The 22,104-nt window shown below is 40.1% G+C and overlaps 1 protein-coding gene across 3 annotated transcripts in view; it reads right to left on the bottom strand.

Annotated features, from left to right (window-relative positions):
* SMPX (small muscle protein X-linked) overlaps window positions 1-22,104 on the bottom strand; it is a 51,594-nt gene that overhangs the window by 6,074 nt on the left and 23,416 nt on the right. The window contains exon 6 of one of the 3 annotated variants that reach the window (XM_033201518.1): window positions 10,597-10,607. The exons of the other annotated variants lie outside the window; for them this stretch is intronic. The gene's annotated coding sequence lies outside the window, so the exon portion shown is untranslated. Of the gene's footprint in view, window positions 1-10,596; window positions 10,608-22,104 lie in introns of those variants that run through there. 3 annotated transcript variants of the gene reach the window in all.

Below are 22,104 nucleotides of genomic sequence, written 5' to 3'. Positions count from 1 at the left end.
CCACACCCTAAGGAAGGTGGTGCAAGCTACAACTAAGGCTTGTAAGGAACAACACATACCCAAGGTCAGAGAGGCGCTCAGCCTGGAATTGCACCCAAACAACTCCAAACCCAAACTCTTTCTTTTGTCCCAAACAGGTACTCGTAAAGTCAGAGAAACAAAACTCTAAGTAAAAATTAGGAACATTTTTTCCTAAATTGTGAAACATCCACCAAAGTTGCCTTTGCAACTCATAAAGCCTTTGGTGGTTAAAGTGAAAATTGAAATGCTTCTAACAATAACTACATAAAAACAGGAAGAAGAGGAAGGCACAAAGACCAGAATATTTGCCTTGGTCAAATCCTGCACCTGAAATCCAGATTAAAGTAGTGTTAAGTGCAGGACCTGGAGAATTCAAGTGACTATAAAGAAAAGGCAAATTGCGTATCCAGGTTGAATCTCATTAAAATATTTTTTATTAATCCTATTGTATTGAGAGTTTGTTATATTGGATATCAACTCAGAGTTAGGGGCTGGGAACTGAGATACAACATTTGTTTGGTAAGATCTTGGTGGAGAAAGGGGCATCATCAAAGACCAGTCACCATAGGCAGCTCCAGATTTTGTGGGACATTTCTCTTCATCCATCAGAACATAGTCCTCCCTGTCTCTAAAGGGGCTACTGACTTCATTGGAGAAATATTGACCCAAGATTTCCCTACCAAGGCAGAGTTCAATAACTTCTAGAAGTAGACAAAGTGATAAATAAGTCAAGGAGACTGCTGTCTTAACCAAGAGTTCTCAGCTTTTCTAAAGATGACAAAAATCTTTCTATATTATTTATGCCGTGGCATTCAAGGCCTAGAGACAATGGTGATTATATCAGAAGTATCAAGAATCCTCCTACAACTGTCCAGCAATGATCTGTGGCAGCCAGGGGTTCTGGAGCAACCAAACGGAAAACTAATTTTTTGACATTTAACTAACAGAGCATGTGAAACAAATGTAGGCCTCCCTGCCTTCTTCCCATAATGCATTCCTGGAAAGCACATTGTCATAGAGATCACCTTAAAGCTGATTGATTGTTTTCACAGTCACAGTGATGGTAATGAGTGGTCCAAAGACTCAGTAGTCAGATAAAAAGATGACCTTTGATGTATTATTAGGCAAAGATGTAACTATAAGGCTTTATAATCTTTTAAAATAGTAAAACTTTTTCAAAGACAAATGGAACTAGAGTTTTGGTATTGCTCCTCATTTTAGAAATTAGGAAATTGAGATCCAGAGGGGCTGAGTCACTTGTCCAGGATCATACAGCTAGCTATTGGCTGATCCAGGATGAGTTTTGGAGCTCTTTCTGCTACACCAAATTCTTTTGCAAAACTTGTAAAAATTAGCATACATGTATTAGTCTGTTCTCACACTGCTAATAAAGACATACTCAAGACTGTGTAATTTATAAAGAAAAAGTGGTTTAATGGACTCATAGTTCCATGTGGCTGGGAAGGCCTCATGATCATGGTGGAAGGCAAAGGAGGAGCAAAGTCATGTCTTACATGATATCAAGCATGCAAAAGAGAGCATGTGCAGGGGAACTCCCCTTTATCAAACCATCAGATCTCATGAGACTTATTCACTATCACAAGAACAGCATGGGAAAGACCCACCCCCATAATTCGATTACCTCCCACTGGGTCCCTCCCGTGACACATGGAAATTATGGGAGCTACAATTCAAGATTTGGGTAGGGACACAACCAAACCATATCAATAAGTAATCTGTACATATTGACAGTACATTAGAGGCACACATTAACAACTGATACACAGAAATATATCTGTAGTGTACCAAAACGTTGACTTAACAAATATTCATGCATTTGTTCTAATGAACACCAAAATTTCACTTAAAAATATTTCTTGCCTTCTCAGAATCTAGCAGTGTTTCTAAAAATACTTTATATAGAGTAAAATGCTCAAATCTAAGTGAACTTGATAAATTTTTTACCATATATATACCCATGTAAGGCCTTTATTTTTACATAGCTCTTAAATACTACTGTATATGCCAGCAAATCCATGAGGTTTTGTTCATTTGAGAAATACTAGTTTCAAGAGATGATAAAACAAGTTTTCCTTTGAAAAGAAAGGGAGAGGAAAAGAGGGAGAAAAAGGAAACCATCAATCATCAGATAAATTGAGAAATACTGGATTAAAGCAAAGATAAACAACCTTCTTAGTTTAAGGGCTCCTTGGAACTTTAAATATACAAATATATAGTGTGTGTGTTGGGTGTGGGGACCATACCATTGTATCATTTTCAAAATTCACTCAATCACTGAAGCATTTTTCCAGTTTTATACTGTATAAATTATTTATCATTCATTATATCACAAATAGTATTCATAGCATTTCATCAGGTGGCTGCACCAGAGTTTGCTTAATTGGAATCCTATTATTGGACACTTAGGTTCTTAATCAATTTTGCTACCATAAATGAACACAACCTTTTCCATGTGAACATTTTCTTTAGAATGGGCTTCCATGAAGACACGACTGGGTTGGGAGAGATATAAATCCACAATGACTGGGAATTTTCCATTTATTAACCCCCCAACCCTCATCATTTATACTACTGTGTGCCTGCTATACAGAAGACATTCAATATTTTTTGAGAATGTGCATATGTCTTTTTCACGATCATTTTCCTATTCATCTTTGTGGATTTACTTAAAGGAAAATCAGTAACTGTTTTCTTGAGCACTCCGTTGATTTCTACTGAAGCTGCACATTTTCTTAGGCTTCTCTACTAATTATACATCCACTTTTGTGAATTGTGAGTTCATTTCCTTTGTCTATTAAGGTGTTACCATTTTGCTTTCCAATTTACACGGGCTCTTTCCATAATTATATATTTCATGCAAAACAATTTTCTTGATAGAGTTTGCTATTTAATGTTTGGGTTTTTTTTTTCAAGTACCTTTTTTTTTAATTATCGAGAATTTGAGGGATGATTTTGATGGCTCTTCTTTTAAAAGCTACCAGGGGAAGTTTAAATCAATGCCTTCATTTTTTCCTCTAAATCATTCCAACCATTATTTTAAAAGCTACTTATATCCAAATCTTACCTTTTGAAGCTATCATCAGATGACTTAATTTTATAATCTTAAAAGAGATGAGGCCAAATAAAGAAGGATGTTTATGGAAAGGAAGAAAGCATAATTGATTTGGAGATTTGAGATCTTGTTTATAGGCTGTTGTAACTCACTCTGCTGTGTGTGTGTGTGTGTGTGTGTGTGTATGTGCACGCGCACGTGAGTGTGCTGATGGGGGTTTAAACCACCTAGAATGAGAGTTCAAACATGGCTGCACATTAAATCTCCTGGAGGGAGTTTTTTTCACCATCCCAAAGCCCAGGCTGCCCCAAACCAATTACATCAGAGTCTCTGGAAGTGTGATCAGTAATTTGTAAAGCTCCCAGGTGCTCTGATATGCAGACAAGATTGAGAACCACAGCCTAGAAGGGCTTCTCAGTCTTCAACATCCATATGAATCCCTGGGGATCCTGTTAAACTGCAGATTCTGACTCAGGAGGTCTGGGGAGAGGCCTGAGACCACACATATCTAGTAACTACCGGGGAATGCTGTTGCTATTGGTACATGGACCACTTGAAAATGAAAGTTCTAGACTAGTAGTTTTCAATAGAGGGAGAGAATGATTTTTGCCCCCCACCCCGTGGTGAGCATTTGGCACCATGTGAAGACATTTTTTGTTATCACAATCAGGAAGAGGAGGGTACTACTGGCATTTGGTGAGTAGAGGCCAGGGATGCTGCTAACTATCCTAGAATGCCCAGAACGGCCCCAGTGACAGAGTTGTCTGACCCAATTGTCAATAGTGCTGAGGTGGAAAAAAAAAAAATTGCCAGTTTAGAGACAGCTGTTTCTGATGAAAGAAAATGATCTCAAACCTGAGCTAGAACAGAGCTTTGTGCACTGGTGTGTTAAGTGGTCCCTTCTGGAAGCATTGCTGATAAAACATATTAGTAATTTTATAATCAACTTCAATAAGATTAAGAGCCCCTTCTGGGAGACCTGATATACCTGCCTCACTAAAGTCACCTTGTAACAGAGTTTACTGATCACTTGTACCTCGTCTCACAGTGTTATCTAACCACATGTTTTCCTATTCCAGTTTTAGAACTGGATTTTTGAAGCCGCTTTAAGCAACTTTGAAATAAAGCTTTGACATGTGTTTCCAATAAATTCAGCAGAGAAATTGCTTTTACACCCTTTGCCTTGTCAGTGTACAGGCTGGTTCCCAAGTGGGACCCTGTCTCTGCAGTCAACAAATGTTTCCTGAGTGCCTACTGTGGAGACATTTTCACAGCCCACTCTGCCTTCAAACCCAGCTTTCTGGCTTTCCACCTATGCTACCTTGGGCAACTTACCCAACAACGTGAACCCCGGTGTTTCAAAGGATAGAGAAATAGTAGTGTCAAATTCACAGGGTGGTTGGGAGGATAACATGATAAAGCATTTAGCAGAGTGCCTCTGACATAGTCAACATATACTATTACTATTATTCAGGGACAAAGGTCCACAAAGAGCTTATAAATTAAAACATCCCTTCCTCCTTTTCTATCTTCCAAACAAGATTCAATCTTTGTCATCTTGGCTTCAAGCTCTTTGTGGTGCTGATGGTTGGGGAGATCTAAATGTGTAGAGAGGGAACTGAAAAAAGTGAACTGAGTCTAAATTACATAGAAAAAGGGTTTGGGAACTCAGTGGAAAATACGATTTCTTGGAAACAAAGAAGAGATTTGAGGTAAAATGTCTCTAGGATGAGGGAATCTTGGGCCAATGAGAATATTTTTAGGTAGTTTTACTATGTGTTTTACAATGTAAATCTTTTTTTTCTTTTTTTCTTTTATTTGTTTAAATTTAAGGAGTACAAATGCAATTTTGTCACATGGATACATTGCATAGAAGTGAAGTCTGTGCTTTTAGTGTAACCACCACCAAAAGAGTGTACCGTGTACCTGATTACAATGTAAATCTTTCTCAGGTGAAGATTTACATTCCTTCTGGGGGCTGATATGGTTTAGCTGTGTCCCTACCCAAATCTCATCTTGAATTGTAGTTCCCATAATCCCCACATGTCGTGGGAGGGACCCAGTGGGAGGTAATTTAATCATAGGAATGGTTATCCTCATGCTGTTCTCATGATAGTGAGTTCTCACGAGATCTGATAGTTTCATAAGGGACTTTTCCCCCTTTTGTTCGACACATCTCCTTCCTGCATCGTGTGAAGAAGGATGTGTTTGCTTGCCCTTCCACCATAATTGAGTTCCTGAGGCCATCCCAGCCATGCTGAACTGTGAGTCAATTAAACCTCTTTCCTTTATAAATTACCCAGTCTCAAATATGTCTTTATTATCAGTGTGAGAACAGACTAATACAGGGGCCATTTTTAGAAATCAATGTATGTTTCTTTTGGACACAACTCTGTGCTTAAATATGCTTAAATGGTCTTAAAAGTGGAAAGCAGAATTCCTAGTTTTATTTGGGCTACATTATATGCTAGAAGAAGTATTAGGCACTGTGGATACACTAGTGGACAAGTCAGACAAGTTACCCCCTTCATGGAACTTAAGATCTAGAAGGAAAATCAGAGAGAATAAACAATGGCAATCCAGTCCTCCATTGTGGTGGGTGCTGCTATCCTGGGACAAACACAGGGAGCCATGGATGCTTTATCCAGTTTAAGAGGCAACAGAAAAGTTTTTAAAAAATAGTATTTAACTGAGACTTGAATGATGGGTAGGAGTTAGCCAGACAATGAGTACGGGAGGGAATAAAGATCAAAAAATAACATTCTGAGCATGTGTAAAGGCCTGGAATCAGCATGGAACCTCCATCAGCTGGGAGAATTTCATTAGGGTTGGAGCGAGGAATGTCCTGCGCAGGCAGAAATGCAAGATGAAAAAAGCCTGCCAAGTCTGAGACAGTTAACACAGGCCGGAAGGGTCATGGGGCGCTGCTGAAGGACGTGCAGCAGGGCAGTGACCCGATCTATTTTGTGGGGTTTGGTTTTGTATTTTTTTAAAGATCCACCGACTGCAGGGCTCTGGCAACTGAAAACAAGTGAGAAAAGGCTTTGAGTACTGAAGTGCACAGGTCACTTTGACAGCTGTGGGCCATTAATGCTCCAATTGTTCAGCGAGGTCACCTGTGTGACAGCAACAAGAATACATAGTGGATGAATGAAATTTGCAAACCTTATTTCAAGGTGAAGAGAGGGGTCAAACATATGAGAAGATCACAGCAATTGTCCAATGGCTCATGCCTGAGGATTGAGAAGGGAGTCCCTTGTCCATTAGCAAAGGCTCAGGGGCTCCTCACTGAAGCATTTCAGTTCCAGATCTCAAACTTCCATCGAGAGCTGAGGAAAATTCCCACAGGTTACACAAACACTACTTTGAGCAGTAAATCCAAGACAACCTGCAAGTGACCACATACTGTTGGGCAAGCAGTGGGAACTCATACTGAGCTCTCTTCTGGCAATTTGCAGTATTTTGTGGGCTGTGAGGAATTTGAGCTTAAATAAAGCAGAAATGGGCAGTCTCTCAGATCCCTTGGCTTAATTTATTGAACAGGGGAAATAAGCCTTGTGAGGGAGACAGTTCCATTCCTAACGATTTAACCATTAATAAAGCCTTGCTATAAATGGAACTCAGGAGAGAAGGTAGCTTGTCAGAGGGCAGAGGAGTGGGCCCCATTAGACAAAATAGGTCAGGCGGGGAGAAAGTTGTCATTTCCTGACTAGTTAAGCTGATCAGACATGACAAGCCTTGTCGTTTTTGACCTGATTGAAAAAGGATAGAGAATATACAAGAGGTTGCTTTCTTTTTGTTTCATTTCATAGAAGATGGCTATTTCAAAGAGGATCCTGAAAAGGAACTTGATAATATTTAGCACAATTTTGAGTTTTGTGCTTTAAAACGTGTGTGTATGTTGGCCTGTGTGTGTTTGTGTTTTCAGAAACATACGTTTTCACAGAAAAAAATTCTGTGCTTCTCCTAGGAAGTTACTTGGGATTCATTCACTTTCATCTGAGATTAATGGAACTCCAACTCCTGAGGAGAGTTTTCCCTCCCATTGGTTGGATCGTTCATAATATCCTCTGCTTTTTTCTTCTTGTTCTGGTTTTGATCCTCAGAAATCAAAAGAGAGGCTGGGCGCAGTGGCTCACGCCTGTAATCCCAGCACTTTGGGATCCAAGGCAGGCAGATCACCTGAGGCCAGGAGTTCGAGACCAGCCTGGCCAACATGGTGAAACCCTATCTCTACTAAAAATACAAAAATTAGCCGAGTGTGGTGGCGCATGCCTGTAATCCCAGCTCCTCTGGAGGCTGAGGCATGAGACTCGCTTGAACCTGGGAGGGGGTGGTTGCAGTGAGCAGAGGTTGTGTCACTGCTCTCCAGCCTGGGAAGTAAAGACTCCATCTCAAAAAGAAAGAAAAGAAAAGAGACAAGACAAGACAAGGACAAGACAAAGACAAGATAAAGACAAGACAAAGACAAAGAAAAGACAGAGAAAAGAAAGAAAAGAAAGAAAGAAAGAAAGAAAGAAAAGAAAAAAAGAGAGAGCAGGAAAACCGTTGCATATAGGAGCAAGCTGAGGAGACGGAACAGTGTGCAAAAGCTAAGATGTATCACTCAAACAATGGATTTTTAGTTCACTTCTGGTTTGCCTCCCTGTAGAGGTTCTGCCTTCCTCTCCCCTCTTTTGGAGCCTCTCCCCACTAATGACTCAAGGACATGAAGAAAAGACTTTCCTCAGTGCTCACACTATGCACTGTGCTTGTGTACTGTCTGATTTATAAGGGCTTTCTCTGTTAGAAGCATCAGAGAAACTGGCTTCACATTTGGAAATAATCTTCCTAATCTCCCCAAAGATAAACAGTGTTTGGTGTTTTAAATAAATATAAGAAATTCTGGGTGGTAAGGATCAGGAGGGGTGAAAGAAAAGCAAATACTGAAATGTCACAGCTATGTAACTTTGAGAATCTCACTTCTTTGGACCTCGGTTTTATCATCTAAAAAATGAGGGGATAGGTGGCTATGGTAGGCAGCCTTCAAGAGGCTCCCAGTGATTCTTGCCTCCTGGTATTCATATCCTTGTGTAGTCCCCTTCAACACAGAATAGGGCTGACTTGAGTAATCAGTAGCATGTTACAAAAATGACAAAGTATGAATTCCAAGGCTAGGCCATAAAAGACTTTGCTGCTTCTGCCCTGTTTTTCTTGGATTACTCACTCCAGGGAGAGTTGACTGCCATGTTGTGAGGGCATTCAAGCAGGCCCAATGGGTGGGTCCACATGGGAAGGCACCAAGGCCTCCTCCTGATAGCAGTCATTACCAATTAGCCAGTGATGTGAGTGAGCCATCCTGGAAGTAGATCCTTCAATCTTAGTCAACATCTCACTACAACCTCATGAGGGACCCTAGTCTAGAACCACCCAGCTAAGCCACTCTAAATTCCTGATCAACAGAAACTGTGAGATAATATTTATTGTTCTTTTAAGTTTTGAATAATTTGTTACACAGCCAAAGATAACTAATACAGCTGCCTTAGCTCAAGCTCAGCTCTTGTATTTTATGTGTCAAGGAATAGGCAAATTGATGGAAATCATGAAAAGTTCGTGTTTAGTGTGACATGTCAAAAACTGGATCCTGGCTACAGGGTAGGACCATATTGCTTTGGGCATTTATGAAATGGGGAAGAAAGATAAGTAGCCAGACTCTAGAGAGCTGGCATCCTGAGAACTTATGGATTCAGCTTTGTGGGAGTGGGCCAACACAGCTGGCTGACCTTGAACCAAAGTTTACAGTGCAACTGTTCAGCACCTAGTGATTAGTCCTTAGCATGTCATACCACAAACATAACCCACTTATGTTTATACATGCAGAGACTGAACTTGTTTAAAAAAAAAAAAAAAAAAAAAAACTCCAATGGAATGGGGACTTACTTGGTTCTCCCTATAATGAGTCATTCCGAAAGGGTGCAAGTGGGATTATCTGAAGGGAATAGTGGCCCTGGCAGTTTTTAGAGGGAGATTAATTAGATAGGGGTTAAAAATTGCTGAGTTCATAGTTAAACCATGTGATTCTTCAGAGTAGGGTACATATCTGGAAAGCAGTGAGTATAGAGAGATCGCTGCATTAGGCTGGGTCTCGGTTAGACTAAGTGACATTTATGGTCCCCTAACCTGTGAGAATATGACTCTACATATTGCTGGGTAGACACGAGTCACAACCCTGACAAGACAGCACATTTATTAGTGGGAGCTAGAGTATCCTCAGCCCCTTCTAGGCTTAATATGGCCATTGTTTGGACTCATATGGCAGTCCTGAACTTAGTATCTCTTTCCTATGTCTATCCCAAATAAAGGCTATGGCTCACCACTGGTTCACCCTATAAATAAATACACATGTATGCTGCATGAACTTTCCAAGAATGCTTGGCTGTTTTCCACCGTTGGATCCTTTCATCTCAGCAACATTCAACCAAAGAAATATTTACCCAAGCAAGAAAGATCTCAGTCTAGTTCATCAAAGGACACTCTGAGAAACACCTTCTCAGTCCTTCTCAGACCAAGACACACATAAGGATCACCTGAAGATTCTGTGAAACATACTCATTCCCAGGCCTATCCTGCCAACCTCCAAGAATTGACTGATAGCAAGTGGCACTCAGCAAGTCCAGGTGATTCTAATGTGCACTCAGTGCTGAGCACCATAGAGCTAACTGTATCCAGCGTTTTGCTGCTGCCTGACTCTGTAGCTAAGAAAACTAGAATAAAAACAATGGTTCTCACCCAAAGCCCAAGGCTGGACAACTGAGTTGTTCAGAAACCAGCTTCAGTTATTCTGTCATAATATTTGAGAAAAGCTATAAAGCTGCCTATCAGGCTGGGTGCGGTGGCTCACACCTGTCATTCCAGCACTTTGGGAGGCTGAAGCAGGAGGATCTTTTTTTTTTTTTTTTTTTTTATACTTAAGTTCTAGGGTACATGTGCATAACGTTTATATCATGTATAACTCCCCAATGCAATCCCTCCCTCCTCCCCCCTCCCCATGATAGGCCCCAGTGTGTGATGTTCCCCTTCCCGAGTCCAAGTGATCTCATTGTTCAGTTCCCACCTATGAGTGAGAACATGCGGTGTTTGGTTTTCTCTTCTTGTGATAGTTTGCTAAGAATGATGGTTTCCAGCTGCATCCATGTCCCTACAAAGGACGCAAACTCATCCTTTTTTATGGCTGCATAGTATTCCATGGTGTATATGTGCCACATTTTCTTAATCCAGTCTGTCACTGATGGACATTTGGGTTGATTCCAAGTCTTTGCTATTGTGAATAGTGCCGCAATAAACATACGTGTGCATGTGTCTTTGTAGTAGAGTAATTTATAATCCTTTGGGTATATACCCAGTAGTGGGATGGCTGGGTCATATGGTACATCTAGTTCTAGATCCTTGAGGAATCGCCATACTGTTTTCCATAATGGTTGAACTAGTTTACAATCCCACCAACAGTGTAAAAGTGTTCCTATTTCTCCACATCCTCTCCAACACCTGTTGTTTCCTGACTTCTTAATGATTGCCATTCTAACTGGTGTGAGATGGTATCTCATTGTGGTTTTGATTTGCATTTCTCTGATGGCCAGTGATGATGAGCATTTTTTCATGTGTCTGTTGGCTGTATGGATGTCTTCTTTTGAGAAATGTCTGTTCATGTCCTTTGCCCACTTTTTGATGGGGTTGTTTGTTTTTTCTTGTATATTTGTTTGAGTTCTTTGTAGATTCTGGATATTAGCCCTTTGTCAGATGAGTAGGTTGCAAAAATTTTCTCCCATTCTGTAGGTTGCCTGTTCACTCTGATGGTAGTTTCGCTTTATTTTTACCTAAGTCAAGTTTCTAACTCAAGTTTCTTGGCATTTTAGCTCCTACATGTTCAGTGAGGTTGTCAGTGGTGCTGTGGGTATCTAGGCACTGTGACTCCAGTTAGCACCATAGCATAGGCTTCAGAAATCCAACCAGTAATGGAAGGTTGGCCCTGAGTACAGGAGCAAAGTCTGGCCTACCACCTCTTGGTATTTCAGAATTCGATCACATAGTCAAAAAAAAAAAAAGGGGGGGGTGCCACACAGGAGAGAAAACTGAATCTGGACTCAGTTATGAAGGGATGGCAGTGAGGGTGGTGAGGAGGATCAGGAACCATTCTATTGCACTTGCATTTGCCATCTGTGCCGGTCTAGAGCATTATCAGCTGTTTTGTCTTATCTGGGGCATGAGCTCGTCTTCCTATGTGCTGGGAATCCCTGCCAACCAGGAGCTCTGACACCAGCTGGGTTGCTGGGGTGGCCTGCTCCTGGCAGTGAAAGCAGGTCTATAATTGGCCCATAATTGGATTGGATTTGGCTCAGAATGACTCCCAGGCTCTCTCTCTCCCGACGGATAACAAGCAGTAAACTTTGTATATGACCTCGCAGGGTGTCCGGGACACCATTTCTTTGCTGTCAGTGAAAATGAAGAGCTTTCCAGAAGAGTTGACCTTTAGGGCAATGGTTTGAGGACATCTTGAAATGAAGTTTTCCCCAGACCCATTTGTTTGCCACCTGGTCTTTCTGAAATGAAGACATTTCAACCCAATTTCCAAATCCTGGATCAAATCTGTCCTCTACCATGTGTAAGCATGTATGTGCAAGTGTGTGTGTATGTGTATGTGGTATGTTTGTATGCGTATAAAGATTACAGTATGACTTTTTAAAATTAAACAAGAAAATAGTAAATAGAGGTAGAAATTGAGATAATACATTTCCTTTGAAATATATCTATAGATAAAGGTGGGTAGATTAACCTTGAATATCTTTCCATGTCAGTGACAAAAGTCCTTCTGGGTATAAACAGAGCCATTAGCTGTTCAATTCTGGCCCATGGAATGGATTGTAACTAATCCCCTTCCTTGGCACCTGTTGCAGACTACACGGTGATCCTACTTTTCTGATTAAAAGGGATTACAACCATTTTCTACAGATGGACTTCAATAGGCTTAATTAATAATTAGTCTTAAAATGAACCTTCTCTGGAGGGAGAAGACAATACAACTCACAATCTTCCACCCTTTGTGAAGTTGGAAGTCATGTAAGAATGAACTGCAAAGTCAATTCCTGCCCTACCTATCTCACAAAACTGTTATGAAGTTCAAAAGAGAGAATGGACATGGAAGTACTTTGCAATTCTTAAAATCAAGTGCAAGGGTTTGTTAATATTATTGCTACTATTATCCCCTAGTTAAAAGATGTGATTTTGCATGTGTTATAAAACTTCCAAATAAACCTGTTTCCACATTGCCTGGCCTTTGTGATGCCCCTTAAGCAGCCACTTCACAAAGTCTCCCGGCTGCCAGGTTCTCTGGCACCTGTATTTACTAGCGACTGCCTACCTATTATTGCAACGTAGACATAACTTGATTATCAAGTTAAGTAATGTCAGATAGAGGGAGAAAACACTTCTGTAAGGTGATCATAGCTGGAAATTGAATGTGAATGGGGCATAACCCAGGACAGGGTGTCATAGAGAAGATACCCAGGGCACTTCTGGACGTTGAGATCGCCATAGCTCTCATTTTATTTTCTGGACCAGACTCCAAAAGTACATAGCCTATGTATGAAAGATTACTAAAAAGGTGAAATGTCTATTTCTGGCCATAAAGTTCATTCAAAATGCTCAGGAAATGCTGTATAAAGTCCATTATTTGACTTTTCCTTGAGAGTAGGGCAATGGCAGCTCAACTCTCTGAGTATTTCTTAAAACTGATTCTCTTCAGAGAAAAATCAGAAATTACAAACCAGATGCATTTGCTAGTTAAAAATTAGGGCGAGAGGAGGGAAACTCCTTGAAGTCTCCAAAACAAAATGAAAATGCTAAAGTGAAATGTTTGTAATTTTGCTGTCTTGAGACAAAGGCCTTGGAAACATGAGCTGCTGCAGGTTTTGAAAACTGGAACTGCAATGCCTCCTCCAGGAGAAAGAGGACAGTTGCAGGTTAGAAATCATTTCATGAACTGGCTCAAGCTCAAAGGATTCAGATGATTGAGAAAGAGATCCTCCCAGATGTTTGCAAGTGCTTCAGTGAGCTCATATTAGTTACAGATAAGATAATTAATGGATTTTAATTTTCAGTGAGCTTTCTTCATATTCTTTGGGGAAATGTGCAGAGCTACTCTTCAGACAGTATTTCACTTAAAAACCAATCAACTCCTAGCCTTGGAAGCAAGGGGCACAGGGCAGAAGGTATGGGCAGACCGTGAGAACAGCAAAGGGAATGAAGACTTCCTGGAAGCTGCTGTGTACCAGGAGCCCTATCTAAGTCAATTCACTATCTTTCTGGTCCCCTCTCAAGACTTACATTATTATTCCTATTTATAGATGTGGCTCAGAGTGGTCAGGAAGTTGCCCAAGGTCACTGAATTACTACGTGCCAGAGCTGCAAGTGAAGGACAGGTGTGTCCCACTCTTTCCAGCACATCCAGTGTCCAGTGGCTGCTGTAAAGTGGGCAAATGTGCTGCAGAAAGCCTGTCCATGCCACCTGACACAGCCACAGCCCACTCTGCTATGATTGCCCCACTTCTTCCCGCAGAACTCAGGCTCCCAACCCTTCTCAGCAGTCAGTACCAATGAAACAGATATAACACTCAAAATGAAAACTGTTTGCCTTTCCTATAAAGTAGGAACACAAAACTGGGAAATAGGACACTGGGATTTTAGACTGGTACTGACCTTGATTCCATTGCTTCTGGGACTCACTGCTAATAGATAGGGGATCTTAAATTAAGTTCATTCTAATAGTAACATTTTGTAGTTAATAATGGTAATAGCTCCCGTGGTACACAGAACTTTAGATATACACACTATGTGATTCAGTGCTTCTCAGCCCTGGAACTATCGGTGCCTGTTGTGAGGACTGTCCTGTGTGTTGTAGGGTATTTAGTACCATCCTTGGTCTCAAGCCCCTGAATGCCAAGAGTACCCACCTGAGATGTGACAATCAAAAATGTCTTCAAACATTGCTAAATGTTCCTCAGGGGGACAGCAGAATTGCCTCTGGGAGTTAGGTATTTTTCTCATTTTTCAGATGAAGAAACCGAGGCAGAGCAATTATATAAAATCACAAAACAAGGGAATAGCAAAGCCAGGGTATAAACCTACACTTGAATCACCTCTCTTCCACATTTCTTTCAGTGGAATAACTGTTTTCCAAATCCTGTCTAGACTCTTTCTTTGTCACCTGTGTTCAAAGGCTGTACCTTGTCATTTCTTCTCCATTCCTGCTGCAACCATTATGTGCTAATATCCCCTCTCACATCCTTACTCAACTAGACTGTGAGTCCCTTGAGGGATGTTGTCTTGTATCACCTATTTCTAATGTGGTAGTGCCTGAAACAGTCAGTGAATAGATGTTCATTTCATAAATGAGTGAATTTATCCCAGCACTTTAATCCTTCCCACTCAAATCCAATTCATGCTGCTAATTTGCATTATGAAGAAGAAGGTTAATATGGCCACGGTAAATTCCAACTAGCCCATGTACAAAATGATCAGGCAATGAAAACAGTCTGAATAGATGGATGATTGAACACTCAGAATTTAATAAACCTGTTGGGGTAGTTTTCAGGAATTAATTGTTGCCTCTGAAACTAAAATGCAGCCATGATTCTTATCATCTGTATCCAAAATTGGGGGATCAAGTAAGAGCTAGGCAGTAAAATGTGTATTACTTGTGAAGGATTCTATTAAATGTGACAGGTGGAAGGAAGTGCCACTGTCCTTCCTATAGAAGGCATCCAATGACTTTCTGGCAATAGGACATACTTGCTTTCTGCTGTTTATCCAGCAGTCCAGATGAATTGTTCTGAGCAACCTTTGTGCCACCTGCCTGGACGAAAGAGACTCCAATCTGTCGACTGCTTAATAGAAATTTCCCTCAGTGAGAAGCCAATTGACTGACCCTGCCTCCGATTAAACCAGCCACCCCCTCACCATCTGCATAAAGTCCTAAACCAGAGGGTGTGGAATGATCAGTTCACAGGCAGGGAGCAGTGGCAAGGGAGTACAAGTTAAATTTGCAAGTCTTGGTTTGCTCCTCGTGATTCCTTCTCCTTCTCAAATGCCACAGCATGTGCAGGGAGTTAAAACGAGCAGCATTGTCACGATGCAGCCAACCCTGATTAGACAGCCTGGAATTCACTTCCCCAGTTTTCTGCGTGGGCTGCACACAGCGTGAGAGGGAATGAGCGAAAAGGCCTCATGGGTCGGAGACTGCTGCACCATGAATGACACAGAGACTCCTGACAAGCCCTTGCTCATCTCCGGAGCAAAGGCAGGTGGGCTCTGCAGCGATCTGGTATTCCTCTGCTGCAGTTTTGTCAGCACTGGGCAAAGTCCATGTCATCCCCAGCACTGCCATAATCAGTGTTTTTCTGTCTCTTCTCCTCTCCTTTCCCCTCCCCTCCCTTTCTCTCTCTCTCTCTCTCTCTCTCTCTCTCCTCTCTCTCTCCTCTCTCTCTCTCTCATACTTTCTCTGATATTTATGGGCATTAACTCTTCCTTTTTGTCAAAATCCTTCAAAAGAGCCAATTATTTGTGCTGCCATGCAATGTTTTGCCCATTAAACTGTGAACTAGGGTAGATGCTCTGGCATATTTGAATCCCTAATGCCTGATATACTCAGCAGCTGGTGCATCTTTTGTGTTTAGTAAATGCTGACTAACTAAAAGAATGAATATGTGAATGAATAAACAAATGAGCAAACAAAGGAACCCACCAACCAACATGCCAGGGTTGTGTTTCAGTGTTCATCTTTGTGACAGTGACAGTTTCTGTAATCTCTTATCCTTTGCTTGCTTTGCTCTGACTCAACATGGTGAAATATTATTTGCAAAGACTATAACTAAAAGAACATTTTTAAAGAATGCAGTGGGTGATAGTGATTAAAAGGACTGGCTGTTTAGTGTGACAGATGATGGTTTGCACCTCACCTCTGTGACTTACAATCTGGGTGACCTTGGTCAAGTTGCATAAACTCTCTTAGCCTTCACTCTCCCATAAATAAAATGAGCATTGTAGTATATACCTCATGCAATCAGCCCAAGGAATGAATGAAATAATGCATGTGAGGTACAAGATATGGTACCAGGCATATCACAAGCATATAATAAATCAGAATGCTCATGAAGACAATCAAAATGATGACATTGATATTGATGCTGGTGACTACTAATGCTTAACATTAATACTTTAGAAGACTTGATGAACTGCTGAGATAACCTACTGCTTTCTGATACATTTGAGATGAAAAGATAACCTATAAAAATAGTTGGGTTAGAGGCAATTCCACATAGACCATATACCATAAATATGTTTAATCTGCCAATTGACAAGAAACATATTTAAGAGTGCTTCATTCCTAAGTCTTGATTACTGTGAAGAGATTATAAATATTGGGCAACTAATTACTTTACTCTTTTTATTACTGTCTTAATTTCTGTGAAATGCAATGCATTGGTTGCTTGGAAAGAAAAGTCCGCAGCAAGATGGACCTGACATCAACCTTTCAAGCAGATAAATCAGGGGGTTACTCACGCTCAGCAGTACTGACATTTGAGGCTGGATCATTCTTTGTTGTAGGAGGCCATCCTTGGCATTGTGGAATGTTTAATAGCATACCTGGCCTCTCCTCACTAGAGGACAGTAGCAGCCCACCCCTAGTTGTGACAATTCAAACTGTATGCAGACATTGCTAAATGTCCCCTGGGAGGAAAAATCCACACCCTCCCCCCATTGAGAACAAATTAGATAGAGTAATGAGTTCCATTACATTGAGAGTAGAACAGGTGCCAGGTGTAACTGTCTTTTGGCCCATGGAAATGTGTGTGCCAGTATAGGAAGATCAACAGAATTGGGTTCTGAGTCACCTCTGCTTTCCACCAAGCTGGCTAAAGCAAATGTGTTTCTCTGGTCTCACGTCTACTTCCTAAAAGCTCTCGCACCAATTCCAACTTCTTCCTGATAATTCACACACTAGACCCTCCAAACCTCTGTTTTAATAGAAACTACACTGGTAGTTTCTGTGTGTTTACTGTTGAGAGGCTCTTAAAGCAACTGCCACAATCAACTCAAAGGCTTCTTGCGTTCACTCTCAAGAGTCCTTTACACCCACACAGGCTGTAACCAGGGTCTAAAACGAGAGGTTTGCCAGCCAGGAAAACAAATGAACAAGACCTTGATACAGTTCAGAATCACTGCAGAACCTGTCTTTATCCAAGCAAGTGAAGATCAGGAAAAATTTAAAAAGAGCATCACAAATCAAAAGAAATGTGACTTCACTAGAGAATGAAAAATTTCAGCATAAAACCATTTCCTTCAGAGAAAGTGAATAGAGCTCTGTAATTGGGTCAAAGCAGGGAACATTTCAAAAATGAGGACAAAAAATTTCCACAAACCACATAGAAGACATTTGGAGAAGTGTTTTTAAGTCTAGTTCTATGTAAAACAATAAATCAGTCCTCTGTCTTTTGGCAAAAGGAAAAGGTTATGAAATCATGATAAGTCAAAGACTATGAGAAATAAATCATCTTATTCTGAAGGCTGCAAAGCAACATGAAAAATCATCTTGTGATAAAATGTAAAGTGGAAAAAGCAAGATACAAAACTATACAAGTGCTATAAATGATGCTATGTAAGAAAAATATATAAGAACCAGTTCCTATTTAGTGAGTAATTACCCATCCCAGGTACCGTGCTTGGAGATACTTTCAAAAATACATCTCCCTAACCCTTCACAACTACTGACTGAGAGAGGTGCCATTTTCTGCTTTTACCAAACAAGAAAATAGAGACATAGAGTGCAAAGTTGCAAGTGCAGAAGGAAATGAGACCAAGGCTTCACAACCCCAAATCAACATATTGTTAGCAACTTGGTTGTATTGCATCCCACATGTAAACCCAGAGGAAAAGACTAGAAGGGGAAATACCAAAGTCAGTATTTTGCTAAAATGGTGATCTACTGGGCAATCATTTTTTATTTCCCAGCCTCTGTTACATTGTTATAGTGTTTATACAAATAGATTTATTACATTTATTATGCCTTACCATTTAAAAGGAATGATATTTCCATTCATGTATCAATTTAATCATAAGTTTACTATAAGATGATAAAGGGCATGTTTCCCAAATATGGAATAGGTGCTAATATTGATTTGATTGGTTGGTTATGGGATTTGAGATCTTCTTTTTTAATATGGTCATTTATAACTGTAAACTTTCCTCTAAGTACTGCTTTCATTGTATCTTATAAATTTGGATATGCTGTATTTTTGTTTTCATTCGCCTCAAAGTATTAACAGTTTTAAATTTACCTTGCGATTTCTTCTTTGACTCACTGGTTATTTAGAAGCATGTTGTTTAAGTTCCACAAGTTGTGAATTTCTCAAACTTCCTTCTGTTATTGATTTCTGATTTCATTCCATTATGGTCATAGAACATACTTTGTATGATTTCAATCCTTTTAAATTTGAGACTTATTTCATGACCTAACATATGGTCTGTCCTGGACAATGTTCCATGTACACTTGAGAAGAATGTGTATGCATGTACTCTGCTGTTGTTGGGCAGTGTTTATATGTGAGTATATATACATATCCACACACTATATATATAATATATATACACACATACATGTATAGAGAATGTATATATGTATATATGGAATGTATACATAATGTATATACATATAGAATGTATACATAATGTATATATACATATAGAATGTATACATACAAATGTATATATACATATAGAATGTATACATACAAATGTATATGTGTATATATGTATATAATGTATATGTGTGTATACATACATGTATATATACATTATATATTATATATGTTAGGTCTAGTTAGTTTATGGTGTTGTCCATGTCTTATATTTCCTTGTTGATCTTTTGTCTAGTTATTCTAGCCATTATGGAAAATGGGATATTGAAGTCCCCAATTATTATCATTAGATTGTCTGTTTCTCCCTTCATTTCTGTCGCTTTTTGCTTCATGTGTTTTGGAGGTCTGTTGTTACGTACTAAATACACTCTTTATCAATTGTCTGGGTATATCAATTTGCCCTCCTGCCAACACTCTCAGAATTAGCCCTTGAATCAGTAGGAATGATGGTGATGCATAATGCTTAACATTTAAGAGTAATGAGCGCCTTATGTTCTCCCCTATCAGAGATGACAACTCTCTGGATGACAGGTTGGTAAATATGTCTTATCTAGACATAGATGTTATTTGAAAAATAAGGCCAAAGAATTCTCGACTACTAAGTTTTCTTCTGGTTTACACGTCTTTCTCCTCTTTTGAGGAATATGAGACAAATTTGACATTTTCCTTAATATTTTAGTTTCCCAGAGGAATACAATCAATTAATTTAAAGTCAAATTTCTGGGCCCATTACTGATTTTCGTCAACAATGTTAACTATGGACCTTTGTGAGAGAAGCTAGTCTTTCTTTTAAAGTGGTAAGCTCCCTAAGATTACAAGGACTTGGAATGTCTACATTTCTAAGTGATCCAGACTTGCTGTGGTCAGGGCCCTGGCAACATCCTCCAGACTTGCCCTGTGTGCCTAATATGTATCATGTGAATTGCAGCCTTTAAAGGAGCTATGCGATAGCATCATAAAGAAGATGTAAACAAGAAAACAAATACATTACGATTCGGTAAGTTTGTGACAGGATAAACAGAAGATGCTAGGGATGGGGCAGAGTGCTGGAGGAAGAGGACTGTTATGGACTGAATGTTTGTGTCCCTCCCCCAAATTCATATGTTGAAGCCTTAATCCCCAATGTGATAATATTAGGAGGTGGGGCCTTTGAGAGTTAATTAGGTTTAGATGAGGTCATGAGTGTGGGGTCCCCATGATAGAATTAGCACCCTTATAAGAAGAGGAAGAGACATCAAAGGACACAGCAAGAATATGGCCATCTGTAAGCCAGGAAGAGAACTCTCACCAGAACCTAACAATACTGACATCCTCATCTCTGACTTTTAGCTCCAGAACGGTGAGAAATAAATGTCTGTTGTTTTAGCCACCCAGTCTATGGTATTTTCTTATAGCGGCCTGAGCAGACTAAGATGAGGGCACACCTCCCCCAACAGGGCATTATAAAGATTCTTTTCAAATCTACAAAATCCAAAATCAGGGCTGGCTAGCTGATGTGGGGTATGAGATAGAGACTAACTTGAGATTATGAGGCTGTATATGGGTACAAAAGGAGCTGCAGATCATTCCAACTCACTCTCATTTACTGCCCTACAGCAATGTTTCTCAAAGTATGGTCCAAGGCCCACTGGTTGACCTCAAAAGACTTCTCAATGCAAAAACGCAAGTGCTTTCTTCAGTTCCTAATGACGAATGGGGATTAATTCCATAGATTTTCACTTCTATACACAACCAAAACCTGCTAAGTGAGCTATCGAGAATCACTAAAATTTTGCATTTTTCTAAAACCCTAGTTTAGTATATAATCATGAAGTCTGACTGCCACACATGTGGCCATGCTGAAATGTCCAACACAGAGAGAAGGGATTCCTGCAACTTCAGAATGAGAATTTCTTTTTAGAGCTTCATCAGTCCCAAGGCTTTCAATTGCAACTTTCTTGGTGCTCATCAGCATCATTGTAGAATTATTCTTAGGTTTTACCTCTGTTAATCATTTCTTTTTCTATAATTGATGCATCATTACCATTTTGATACTTATTTTGTTCCTCTTCAATTCTTTGATATCACTGAATTCTTTTACCACTGGAAAAAGAGATGAGATGGTGTAGGCGGGCTGTGGGTTTTATTTTGTTATGCTCCAGAAGTTTAAGACGTAGTGCCTAGAGGAACTCTTTGGTCTCACTAGGCTGGTCTAATTATTAACAATACCCTGAACGCTCCATATGTCCAGAGGTGATCTCTGAGCCTCTGTTTAACCATTCCATTCCCACTGCCTCTTTGAAATTATCCCTGACCCCAAATCATACCTTAGCCCCTCAAAAGTCATAACATTATCTCTACTGCCTAGTTGTTAGTGGTCATAAACAGCCTTGGGATATCTTTAATAATTAAGCTGCTATCTAATTCTTGAATTGTTAGCTACCTTTTGAAGTATTTTATCTTTCCATCAAGACTTAAGTATCCTGAGAGCAGGGACCAAGTTTTATAGCTATACATTTTACTACAGAAAGAAGAAAGTGCTCATGGTATAGAAGCTAGTTTCAAGGGTTATTTTCTGAGTACCTATGCTCTGATCTAAGGGTCGGGAGCAAACAGAAATGGACACAGAGTCTGTTTGGACACCAGCCCAGAGCAGTTCTGCAGGTTCCCCAGACCTTTTTCCATGAAGCCTGAGGTGGTATCTGCTACAACTGTAAGCAAACAAGTTGACACTGGCTTCTGATAGCGGCCCTGCAGGATTCCTGATAATGCAGCAAACAAGCAGGATTGGAAGTATTGGAGGACACCTGGTTTCTAGATTTTGCCACTAGTCCTTCCTTTTCATCTGGTTCTTGGACTTTCTTAAGTCATCTGGCTACCTTAAATCACAGCCAGGAGGATTCCAAAATTTATATGGCTGAACATCTTACCTTCCCTGTCCCATGCCAGTTCCAGCCTGGACTGAGGCCCCATTTGGGACACTCCTGTGTCTTTTGGCTTTAACTTGGTATGTGCTGTCTCTATATTGCCTGGTCTGGTTCCAGTTTGGATCTAGGCCCCAAGTCCTTTCCCATAAGCCATCGTTTCTGGTGCCCAACGGGGTAGTCACTGGCCTTTCTGATTCTTGTTCTGTAATGTTTTTAATTGATTTCTGTTAACAATTCTATCCATGACACAGGGCATGGAAAGAATTTGAAATCCCACATAAAAGGAGGCACTGATCTTGGCTAAAATGAGATGCTAACCTGTCTTATACGTCTGAAGTACTGTAATAGTTATAGTATTATGTGGACTTTGAGCCTT

This window comes from Trachypithecus francoisi, unplaced genomic scaffold, assembly GCF_009764315.1.
Source record: "Trachypithecus francoisi isolate TF-2019V2 unplaced genomic scaffold, Tfra_2.0 Lachesis_group6, whole genome shotgun sequence".
NCBI lineage: Eukaryota > Metazoa > Chordata > Mammalia > Primates > Cercopithecidae > Trachypithecus > Trachypithecus francoisi.
Note: the sequence above shows the minus strand (reverse complement) of the source record. Positions and strands in the feature narration are given on the sequence as shown.